At 34.9% G+C, this 13597-nt stretch overlaps 1 pseudogene; it reads left to right on the forward strand.

Moving 5' to 3' along the window:
- Nucleotides 1–10826: 10826 nt before the first annotated feature.
- Nucleotides 10827–12053, forward strand: LOC741454 (elongation factor 1-alpha 1-like; annotated as a pseudogene).
- The last annotated feature ends 1544 nt before the right edge of the window (nt 12054–13597 follow it).

Consider the following 13597-nt stretch of genomic DNA (forward strand, 5'->3'; position numbering starts at 1 on the left):
CTTTGAAAACTGGCACAAGACAGGGATGCCCTCTCTCACCACTCCTATTCAACATAGTGTTGGAAGTTCTGGCCAGGGCAATCGGGCAGGAGGAAGAAATAAAGGGTATTCAATTAGGAAAAGAGGAAGTCAAATTGTCCCTGTTTGCACATGACATGATTGTATATTTAGAAAACTCCATCGTCTCAGCCCAAAATCTCCTTAAGCTGATAAGCAACTTCAGCAAAGTCTCAGGATACAAAATCAATGTGCAAAAATCACAAGCATTCTTATACACCAATAACAGACAAACAGAGAGCCAAATCATGAGTGAACTCCCATTTACAATTGCTTCAAAGAGAATAAAATACCTAGGAATCCAACTTACAAGGGATGTGAAGGACCTCTTCAAGGAGAACTATAAACAACTGCTCAATGAAATAAAAGAGGATACAAACAAATGGAAGAACATTCCATGTTCATGGATAGGAAAAATCAATATCGTGAAAATGGCCATACTGCCCAAGGTAATTTATAGATTCAATGCCATCCCCATCAAGCTACCAATGACTTTCTTCACAGAATTGGAAAAAACTACTTTAAAGTTCATATGGAACCAAAAAAGAGCCCTCATTGCCAAGACAATCCTAAGCCAAAAGAACAAAGCTGGAGGCATCACGCTACCTGACTTCAAACTATGCTACAAGGCTACAGTAACCAAAATAGCATGGTACTGGTACCAAAACAGAGATATAGACCAATGAAACAGAACAGAGTCCTCAGAAATAATACCACACATCTACAACCATCTGATCTTTGACAAACCTGACAAAAACAAGAAATGGGGAAAGGATTCCCTATTTAATAAATGGTGCTGGGAAAACTGGCTAGCCATATGTAGAAAGCTGAAACTGGATCCCTTCCTTACACCTTATACAAAAATTAATTCAAGATGGATTAAAGACTTAAACGTTAGACCTAAAACCATAAAAACCCTAGAAGAAAACCTAGGCAATATCATTCAGGACATAGGCATGGGCAAGGACTTCATGTCTAAAACACCAAAAGCAATGGCAACAAAAGCCAAAATTGACAAATGGGATCTAATTAAACTAAAGAGCTTCTACACAGCAAAAGAAACTACCATCAGAATGAACAGGCAACCTACAGAATGGGAGAAAATTTTTGCAATCTACTCGTCTGACAAAGGGCTAATATCCAGAATCTACAAAGAACTCGAACAAATTTACAAGAAAAAAACAAACAACCCCATCAACAAGTGGGCAAAGGATATGAACAGATACTTCTCAAAAGAACACATTTATGCAGCCAACAGACACATGAAAAAATGCTCATCATCACTGGCCATCAGAGAAATGCAAATCAAAACCACAATGAGATACTATCTCACACCAGTTAGAATGGTGATCATTAAAAAGTCAGGAAACAACAGGTGCTGGAGAGGATGTGGAGTAATAGGAACACTTTTACACTGTTGGGGGGACTGTAAACTAGTTCAACCATTGTAGAAGACAGTGTGGTGATTCCTCAAGGATCTAGAACTAGAAATATGGTTTGACCCAGCCATCCCATTACTGGGTATATACCCAAAGTATTATAAATCATGCTGCTATAAAGACACATGCACACGTATGTTTATTGTGGCACTATTCACAATAGCAAAGACTTGGAACCAACCTAAATGTCCATCAGTGATAGACTGGATTAAGAAAATGTGGGACATATACACCATGGAATACTATGTAGCCATAAAAAAGGATGAGTTCATGTCCTTTGTAGGGACATGGATGAAGCTGGAAACCATCATTCTCAGCAAACTATTGCAAAGACAAAAAACCAAGCACCGCATGTTCTCACTCATAGGTGGGAATTGAACAATGAGAGCACTTGGACACAGGGTGGGGAACATCACAAACCGGAGCCTGTTGTGTGGTGGGGGGAGGGGGGAGGGATAGCATTAGGAGATATACCTAATGTAAATGATGAGTTAATGGGTGTAGCACACCAACATGGCACATGTATGCATATGTAACAAACCTGCACGTTATGCACATGTACCCTAGAACTTAAAGTGTAATAATAAAAAAATTAAATTAAAAAAACCAAAACAAAACAAAACAAAAAACAGATTGCACAATCTCTGCATCCATCCAGGGGGGTCCAGGATCACCAGTTATTCTCTTATTAAAAAGTTAAATATATATATAAAATATAAAATATAAATTATACATGTATTATATATAAAATATATATAATACATGTATTATATATAAAATATATATAATACATGTATTATATATACAAAATATATATAATACATGTATTATATATATAAAATATATATATAAAATATATATATAATAATATATATAATATATATAATAATATATATAATAATAATATATATATAATACATAAAATATATATATAAAATATATATAATACATGTATTATATATATTTTATATATATCATAAAATATATATATAAAATATATATAATACATGTATTATATATATTTTATATATATAATACATGTATTATATATATAAAATATATATAATACATGTATTATATATATAATATATATAATATATGTATTATATATATAAAATATATATAATATATGTATTATATATATAAAATACATATAATATATGTATTATATATATAAAATATATATAATATATGTATTATATATATAAAATATATATAATATATGTATTATATATATAAAATATATATAATATATGTACTATATATAAAATATATATGTATTATATATATAAAATATATAATATATGTATTATGTATTATATATATAAAATATATAATATATGTATTATGTATTATATATATAAAATATATAATATATGTATTATATATTATATATAATACATGTATTATATATTATATATAATACATGTATTATATATTATATATAATATATGTATTATATATTATATATAATATATGTATTATATATTATATATAATATATGTATTATACATATAAAATATATATAATATATGTATTATATATTATATATAATATATGTATTATACATATAAAATATATATAATATATGTATTATATATATTATATATAATACATGTATTATATATTTTATATTATATATAAAAAATATTATATATTTTTTATATATAATATATGTATTATATTATATATATTATATTATATATATTATATTATATTATATATTATATATATTATATATAATATTATATTATATATAATATATTATATATATTATATTATATTATATTATATATATTATATATAATATATGTATTATACATATTATATTATATATATTATATATAATATATGTATTATACATATAAAATATATATAATATATGTATTATACATATAAAATATATATAATATATGTATTATATATATTATATATATAACACATGTATTATATATTTTATATTATATATAAAAAATATTATATATTTTTTATATATAATACATGTATTATATAAAAAATATATATAATACATGTATTATATATAAAAAATATAATACATGTATTATATATATAAAATATATGTCATACATGTATTATATATAAAATATATAATACATGTATTGTATATATAAAATATACATAATACATGTATTGTATATATAAAATATACATAATATATAATACATGTATTGTATATATAAAATATACATAATATATAATACATGTATTGTGTATATAAAATATACATAATATATAATACATGTATTGTGTATATAAAATATACATAATATATAATACATGTATTGTGTATATAAAATATACATAATATATAATACATGTATTGTGTATATAAAATATACATAATATATAATACATGTATTGTGTATATAAAATATACATAATATATAATACATGTATTGTGTATATAAAATATACATAATATATAATACATGTATTGTGTATATAAAATATATATAATATATAATACATGTATTATATATAAAATATATATAATATATAATACATGTATTATATATAAAATATATAATATATAATACATGTATTATATATTATAAAATATATAATATATAATACATGTATTATATATATAAAATATATAATATATAATACATGTATTATATATATAAAATATATATATAATACATGTATTATATATATAAAATATATATATAATACATGTATTATATATATAAAATATATAATATATAATACATATATTATACATATAAAATATATATAATATATAATACATGTATTATATATTATATATTATATATAATACATGTATTATATATTATATATATTATATATATAATATATACAATATATTATATAATATATATTATATAATATATATATTATATATTATATATATATTATATAATATATATATTATATATAATACATGTATTATATATTATATATTATATATAATACATGTATTATATATTATATATAATACATGTATTATATATAATATATAATACATGTATTATATATAATATATAATACATGTATTATATATTATATATGTAATATATATAATATATAATATATAATACATGTATTATATATTATATATTGCATAATACATGTATTATATATTATATATTATATAATACATGTATTATATATTATATATTACATATAATACATGTATTATATATTATATATAATATATATATTATATATAATATATAATATATATATTATATATAATATATAATACATGTATATATATAATATATATATATATAATATATTATATATATATTATATATATAAAATATATATAATATATATATTTTATATATATTTATATATATATATTTATATATATATAAAAATATATATATATTTTTTTGAGACAGTCTCACTCAGTCTCCCAGGCTGGAGTGCAATGGCATGATCTTGGCTCACTGCAATCTCTGCCTCCTGGGTTCAAGCGATTCTCCTGTCTCAGCCTCCTGAGTACCTGGGATTACAGGGATCCGCCACCACATCCAGCAAATTTTTTGTATTTTAGTAGAGACAGGGTTTCACCGTGTTGCCCAGGCTGATCTCGAACTCCTGAGCTCAGGCAATCCACCTGCCTTGGTCTCCCAAAGTGCTAGGATTCCAGGCCTCCCAAAGTGCCGGGATTTAAAAAATCAGCCAGGTGCAGTGGCACATGCCTGTAATCCCAGCACCTTGGGAGGCCGAGGAGGGCAGATCACTTGAGGCCAGGAGTTTGAGACCAACCTGGCCAACATGGCAAAATCCTGTCTCTACTAAAAATACAAAAAAATTAGCCAGGCGTGGTGGCGCACACCTGTAGTCCCCGCTACTTGAGGAGCTAAGGCAGGAGAATTGCTTGAACCCAGGGAACAGAGGTTGCAGTGAGCAGAGATCACGCCACTGCACTCCAGCCTGGGTGACAGAGCAAGACTCCACCTCAAAAAAAAAAAAAAAAAAGAGAGAGAGAGAATTGACTAAAGTATCTTTAAAAGAATTACTTTCTAAGCTTGGATGTGACACAAGAGATCACACTTGTGAAAGATCATCAGGTTTGGTGGCACCTGATTTATAACTTGTGTATATTCACAAATATAAAACTCAGCTCTTCCTGGGAGTTAGGACACCTGGGGATTAACTAAAAGGATATTGTGGCCTGAATAAGTCACTCAGGTTTCAGTTCCCTTGACTATAAAACCTTAATAAGTAATTTAATGCAGTGATTGTGTTCTTCTTCTGAATCCCAGCTTCTAATAAAATTATGTCACCTTTCCTGATCCTCCATTTCCTCATCTGAAAAATGGAATTAATATGTTAGTATTTGATACCAGCATTGTTTTAAGGATTAAATGAGATAATCTAAGTAAAGATCTTAGTTTAAACCGTGTTAATTGAAATCCCTGGGGTTAGAGGACTGTTCCTGGCCTCATCTGCCTGATACACATGTTAGCAGAAAGTTCTTAGCAAATGGCTCTGACAGCTCTGTCTTTCTCAGAGGGCTGTGACTGGCTTGTGCAGAGCTCTGGTGGGTAAATAGTTTTCAGCTCAATCTGCCTGATTATATCCTCATTTCTTCTGGAACATCACTACAAACAAAGCAACAAGTTTGATCCTATGAACTAAGCATGGAGTTGGAATTCAAGGGTGACTAGCCAACAATGGGGGTTAGACCCCTTAGGCCCTGGGATGGCCATGTGAATAAAGTAAAAAATACTTCAGTTTTTTTTAACTATGCTATTAAAGGTCTTCTTTATGTGCAATATCTGAAGCTTCACCTTAAGGGAGATATTTCACATAAATAAGATGCCAATATTATTTTGCCTTAAATGTATAAAAACTATCATCTGTTTTGTAGCAAGGATCAGAAGAAAAATAAACCAGGTCCAACTTTTCTATGACTCCCATGTTGGATTAATGAATATGGAATCTTTATAAATTATGCATTGCATAATTTCACTATTTCTTATCATCCTCGTAACAACCCCATGAAGCACTAATCATCATCTCCATTTTACAGATGAAAAATCAGAGGCTTACAGATGTTTAAAATGAAGAATTTCCATGGTTGTCAGTAAGTGGCAGAGCCAGGATTCAAACATGGGTCTGTCTGATTCCAGACCCCAGGCTTCTTCCACCAGTGCTTAACTCATTGAATAGTATTCACAACTGTTGGGAACAGGCCCCCCAAAATCTGGCCATAAACTGGCCCCAAAACTGGCCATGAACAAAATCTCTGCAGCACTGTGACTTGTTCATGATGGCCATGATGCCCATGCTGGAAGGTTGTGGGTTTACCAGAATGAGGGCAAGGAACACCTGGCCCACCCAGGGTGGAAAACTGCTTAAAGGCATTCTTAAACCACAAACAATTGCATAAGCGATCTGTGCCTTAAGGACATGCTCCTGCTGCAGATAACTAGCCCAACCCATCCCTTTATTTTGGCCCATTCCTTTGTTTCCCATAAGGGATACTTTTAGTTAATCTAATATCTATAGAAACAATGCTAATGACTGGCTTGCTGTTAATGAATACGTGGGTAAATCTCTGTTCGAGGCTCTCAGCTCTGAAGGCTGTGAGACCCCTGATTTCCCACTTCACACCTCTATATTTCTGTGTGTGTGTCTTTAATTCCTCTAGAGCCACTGGGTTAGGGTCTCCCCGACCGAACTGGTCTCAGCACACAACAACATTGAGAAGTGACTATTATTATGCCTGTTTAAGAGAGGCATCTGTAAGGTCAGAGAGGGGTAAGACCTCATCCAAATCAAATTACTACCAGAATTGACAAAAGTCATCTCAAAGGTGACCTTAGATCTGGGTCTGATGCAGGCCAAACCTAACAGTCAATCTCAAGAGAACAGATGGCATCTGTCCCTGCCAGTCTACCCTTCCTATCATATACCCACCACTTACTGCATCCCTCTCTGTTCCAAACCTCTGCAATCATGCGTCCTTCTTTCAGAAACCCTTTCCCTCCAGCCTAGCCAGCTGCTATTCTCTCCAGTTTTCAATTCAAATGGCACTATGTGCTCGTCATGAGTGCTGCCCATCAGCCGTTTCCAAGTCTCCTCTTGATCACGGGGTAAAATTATACTTCCCCACTGAGGCCATCAGTGTAAGTTAAGTTATACTGCAGTAACAAACAATCCCCAAATCATAGGAGCTTATAACTACAAAGATTTCTTTCTCACTCATGCAGTGTTCCCATGTGGGTCAGTTTTGCTCTGTTCCATCATCTCCAGGACTCAGGCTAAGGGAGCAGTCAGTCCCTCATGGCACATTTCTACTTGAAGACCAGTAGCCAAAGCAAGTCATGTGGCTAGGCCAGATGTTAATGAGGAAAGAATTATAATCCTTCCACAGGTGGGGACAGCAAACATTCTGGCAATAATAAGGTCTATTATATTCCTCCCCCTTGAAATGGGATATGGCCATGTGGCTTGCTTTGGCTAATGAAACATGAGTAAAGTGATGTTACCGCCAGTAGGAAACTTTAAGAGCCAGTGTTAATTCACCATGCACTCTGTCCCTTTGCAGAAGCAGTCAGCAGCCAGTGGTTACTCTATCAGCCCAGTTCCTAGGGTGGGGACAGCAGAGAGCAGGGCCCCCAGCTCTCTCCCTTCATAGGGATATAGTTTGAGGCAATCACAACCTTATTAGTTTAAGTACTGAAATGTGAGGGTTGTTTGTTACTGCAGCATCAGTTAACCCATTCCGCTCAATACATGCCTCCTTTGGAAAAGTTCACTTTACTTACAGGGAACAGTGGGAGGTGATCAGAACTAGACCCAGTAGCCAAGTGTGGTAGCGCACACCTGTAATCCCAGCTACTCTGGAGGATGAGGCAGGAGAATCGCTTGAACCTGGGAGGTGGAGATTGCAGTGAGCCAAGATCACACCACTACACTCCAGCCTGGGAAACAGAGCAAGACTCCATCTCAAAATAAATAAATAAAATAACTGGACCCAGGCATTGGTCAGTCAGGAAGCTTCCTGGAGCACTGAGTTTTAAGGAGGATTAAAATATCATAGGATGGGGAAAATCTTCAGGATATTATTATGGCCAAAATTTCTTGAGCAATATCCCACAAGCACAGGCAACCAAAGCAAAAATGGGCAAATGGGATAACAAGTTAAAAAGCTTCTGCACAGCAAAGGATACAATCAGCAAAGTGAAGAGACAACCCACAGAATGGGAAAAAATATTTGCAAACTATCCATCTGACAAGAGATTCATAACCAGAATATATAAGGATCTCAAACAACTCTATAGGAAAAAAAATCAAATAATCCAGTCAAAAAGAGCAAAAGATCTGAATAGACATTTCTCAGAAGATGACATACAAATGACAAACAGACATATGAAAAGGTGCTCAACGTCTTTAGTCATCAGAGAAATGCAAATCAAAACTACAATGAGATATCGTCTCACCCCAGTTAAAATGGCTTATATCCAAAAGACAGGCAATAACAAATGCTGACAAGGATGTAGAGAAAAGAGAACCCTGGTACACTGTTGGTGGGAATGTAAATTAGTGCAACTACTATGAAGAACAGTTTGGAGGTTCCTCAAAAAACTAAAAATCGAGCTATCACATGATCCAGCAATCCCACTGCAGGATATATACCCAAAAGAAAGGAAATCAGTATATGGTAGAGATATCTGCACTCCCATGTTTATTGCAGCATTGTTCACAACAGCCAAGATTTGGAAACAACCTAAGTGTCCATCAACAGATGAAAGGAAAAAGAAAATGTGGTACATACGCCCAATGGAGTACTATTCAGCTGTAAAAAAGAATGAGATCCTGTCATTTGCAACAACATAGATGGAACTGAAGATCATTATGTTAAGTGAAATAAGCTAGGCACAGAAAGACAAACTCCTCATGTTCTCACTTATTTGTGAGATCTAAACAAAAATCAAAAACAATTGAACTCACGGACATAGAGAGTAAAAGGATGGTTACCAGAGGCTGGTAAGGGTAATGGAGGGCTGGTGGGGGAGGTGGGTATGGTTGATGGGTGTAAAAAAATAGTTAGACAAACAACCCCATCAAAAAGTGGGCAAAGGATATGAACAGACACTTCTCAAAAGAAGACATCTATCGGCCAAGAAACATGAAAAAAAGCTCAACATCATTGATCGTTAGAGAAATGCAAATCAAAACCACAATGAGATACCATCTCACACCAGTCAGAATGGCAATTATTAAAAAGTCAAGAAACAACAGATGCTAGTGAGGCTGTGGAGAAATAGGAATGCTTGTACACTGTTGGTAGGAATGTAAGTTAGTTCAACCATTGCGGGAGATGAATGAGGAGCAAAGTCACGTCTTACATGGCAGCAGGCAAGACAGCATGTGCAGGAGAACTCCCCTTTATGAAACCATCAGATCTCATGAGACTTATTTACTATCATGAGAACAGCATAGGAAAGACCTACCCCCATGATTCAATTACCTCCCACTGGATCCCTTCCATGACACATGGGAATTATGGGATCTACAATTCAAGATGACATTTGGGTGGGGACACAGCCAAACCATATCACAAAGGAAACATTGAAAAGTCACTTGGAGGCAGAGTGGGTCCCTTGAGGGCCTACTTGAGTGATGGCAATGCAGGCTTTCACTCTACTAAATGGGATGTGCAAGGGTGGGGAGGAGCTGGACTGTTCTGAACAGGTGAGGAAGGGCTTCCAGGAACCCCAGAGAAGGCAGAGAACAAGAGCACCTAGTGTCACAAATAGTCTCCATTCATTAGATATGTAGAGAACAATGATAAAAGGAAAAAATAAAGACAAAGATCTGCTTCTGAAGTTTTCTCTAAAAGTTTCCTTCAGTTCTAGCCCCATGGAGGGGCTGAACATACGCATCTAGCTTTCTTTATCTCAATCCCACTATTTGAACTACTTGAACCTCATGTTTATAAATTTCCTTTTAATAATGCCATTATTTATTCTTTTGTTATAAGTCATTTCAGGGGTGAACTCTAGTCTTCTAGAGGCTTCAGAAACACATAATATGCATCACCTCAGTGTTATAAAGCCCTACCCGCCTCAAACCACTCAAGAATGTCAGAAAAGAGCTTTCTTGGAATGGGTGTGCTGCCAGAACACAGGTATCATGAAAACCACTCCAAAAAGCCAAAATGGGAAAGGAAAAATATTCTTGTCAACATTGTCATCATTGGACACATAGATTCAGGCAAGTCCACCACTACTGGCCATCTGATCTCCAAATGCGGTGGAGTTGATAAAAGAATGGTAGAAAAACTTGTGTCTTCTTTTGGTCACAGAGGAGGCTGCCGAGATGGGAAAAGGCTCCTTAAAGTAAGCCTGGGTCTTGGACACACTGAAAGCTCAGCAAGAGTGTGATGTCACCATTGACGTCACCATCTCCCCATGGAAAGTTGAGACCAGCGAGTACTACGTGACTAACATTGATGCCCCAAGACACAGAGACTTTATCGAAAATGTCATTACAGGCACATCTTAGGCTGACTGTGCTGTCCTGATTATTGCTGCTGGTGTTGGTGAATTTGAAGCTGGTGTCTCCAAGAATGAGCAGACTCATGAGTGTGCCCTTCTAACTTACACCCTGGGTGTGAAACAACTAATCGTTGGTGTTAAAATGGATTCCACCGAGCCACCCTACAGCCAGAAAAGACACAAGGAAGTCATTGAGAAAATCAGCACTCACATTAAGAAAATTGACTACAACCCCTATCCCCTGGATAGTAGCATTTGTGCCAATTTCTGTTTGGAACTGTGACAGCATGCTGGTGCCAAGGGTTCACATGCCTGGGTTAAAGGGATGGAAAGTCACCCGTAATGATGGCAATGACAGTGGAACCATGCTGCCTGAAGCTCTGAATTACATCCTGCCACCAGCTCGTCCAACTGACAAGTCCTTGCGTCTGCCTCTCCAGGATGTCTACAACATTGGTGATATTGGTACTGTCTCTATGGGCTGGGCAGAGACTGGTGTTCTCAAGCCCGGCACAGTAGTCACCTTTGCTCCAGTCAGCGTTACAACTGAAGGAAAGTCTGTTGAAATGCATCATGAAGCTTTGAGTGAAGCTCTTCCTGGGGACAATGTGGGCTTCGATGTCAAGAATGTGTCTGTCAAAGATGTTCGTTGTGGCAATGTTGCTGGTAACAGCATAAATGACCCACCTGTGGAAGCAGTTGACTTCACTGCTCAGGTGATTATCCTGAACCACCCAGGCCATATCAGTACTGATTGTGGCCCTGTGCTGAATTGTCAGACAGCTCACGTTGCTTGTAAGTTTGCTGGGCTGAAGAAAAAGACTGATTGCTGTTCCGGTAAGAAGCTGGAAGATTTAAATTCTTAAAATCAGGTGATGCTTCCACCATGGATATGGTTTCTAGCAACCCCATGTGTGTTGAGAGCTTTTCTGACGAGCTCCCCTGAGTCCTTTTGCTGTTTGTTGGTTTCATCAAAGCAGTGGACAAGAAGGGTGCTGGAGCTGGCAAGGTCACCAAGCCTGCCCAGAAGGCTCGGAAGGCTAAATGAACATTATCCCTAGTACCTGCCACCCCAGTCTTAATCAGTCATGGAAGAACTGTCTAGAACAGTTTGTTTCAATTGGCCATTTAAGTTTAATAGTAAAAGACTGGTTAATGATAATAATGCATCATAAAAGATTCAGAAGGAAAGGAGAATATTTTATGAATCATATTTGTTTTGTTTTCATGTAGCAATTTTCAGTAATCAGATTTTTTGGTTTTGGTTTTGGTTTTGTTTTGTTTTGTTTTTTGAGACACAGTTTCACTCTGTTGCCCAGGTTGGAGTACAGTGGCACCATCTCAGCTCACTGCAACCTCCGCCTCCTGGGTTCAAGCAATTCTCCCACCTCAACCTTCTGAGTACCTGGAATTACAGACATGCCACTGCACCTGGCAAGTCATTAGTTTTCAAAATCAGTAATTTTTAATGGAAACAACTTGACCAAAAATCTGTCACAGAATTTTGAGACCCATCAAGACAAAGTTTAATGAGAAAACTGTGTCTTCTTTTGGTCAACACTGAAACTTTTATAGACGTGCTTAGGCAAAAGACTTCATAATCTATTTCTGGTGTTGAGCAGCTGTGAAACCTTAGGAGAATATAATTCTGAGCTACCATTTTTTTTTCTGGGTTAATTTGAGGGTGTCTTCCCCCACCTATTTTTTTTTGAAATGGAATCTTGTTGTCATCCAGGCTGGAGTGCAGTGGCGTGATCTCGGCTCACTGCAACCTCTGCCCCCAAGGTTCAATCTATTCTCCTCCCTCAGGCTCCCGAGTAGCTGGGACTATAGGCGCACACCAACACGCCTGGCTAATTTTTGTATTTTTAGTAGAGACAGGGTTTCACCATGTTGGCCAAGCTTGTCTCAAACTCCTGACCTCAGGTAATCGGCCCACCTCGACTTCCCAAAGTGCTGGAATTACAGGCATGAGCCACCATGCCCAGCCTCCACCTATTCTAAGCAGGAGGAATCTTGCTTCAGGTACCTAGTGAAAAGCTATGGGAGGGCTCTGTTGAATTGTGTATTAGTTCATTCTTACATTGCTATAAAGATAGTACTCTGAGACTGGGTAATTTATAAACAAAGGAGGTTTAATTGACTCACAGTTCTGCATGGCTGAGAAGGCCTCAGGAAACTTACAATTATGGTAGAAGGGGAAGCAGGCACCTTCTTTACAAGACGGCAGGAGAGAGTCTGAGCAGAGAGGGAAGAGCCCCTTATGAAACCATCAGATCTCGTGCAAACTCACTCACTATCATGAGAACAGCATGGGGGAAACTTTCTCCATGATCCAATCACCTCCCTCCCTCGACACATGGGGATTACAATTCAAGATGAGATTTGGGTGGGAACACAGAGCCAAGCCATACTAGATTGCAACACTGTTGGTTAGTTTAGAAATGCAGAATGCTTTTGTTTACCTGTGATTTACTTTAGAAGGCCAAATCCTATGATACTAAAGGCCATGCATTACATATGAAATTTCATGTATTTACATCAATATTGAGTAAATTTGTTGAAATCTCAAAAAAAGGAAATGACAGAAAA

This window comes from Pan troglodytes, chromosome 1 (assembly GCF_028858775.2).
Source record: "Pan troglodytes isolate AG18354 chromosome 1, NHGRI_mPanTro3-v2.0_pri, whole genome shotgun sequence".
NCBI lineage: Eukaryota > Metazoa > Chordata > Mammalia > Primates > Hominidae > Pan > Pan troglodytes.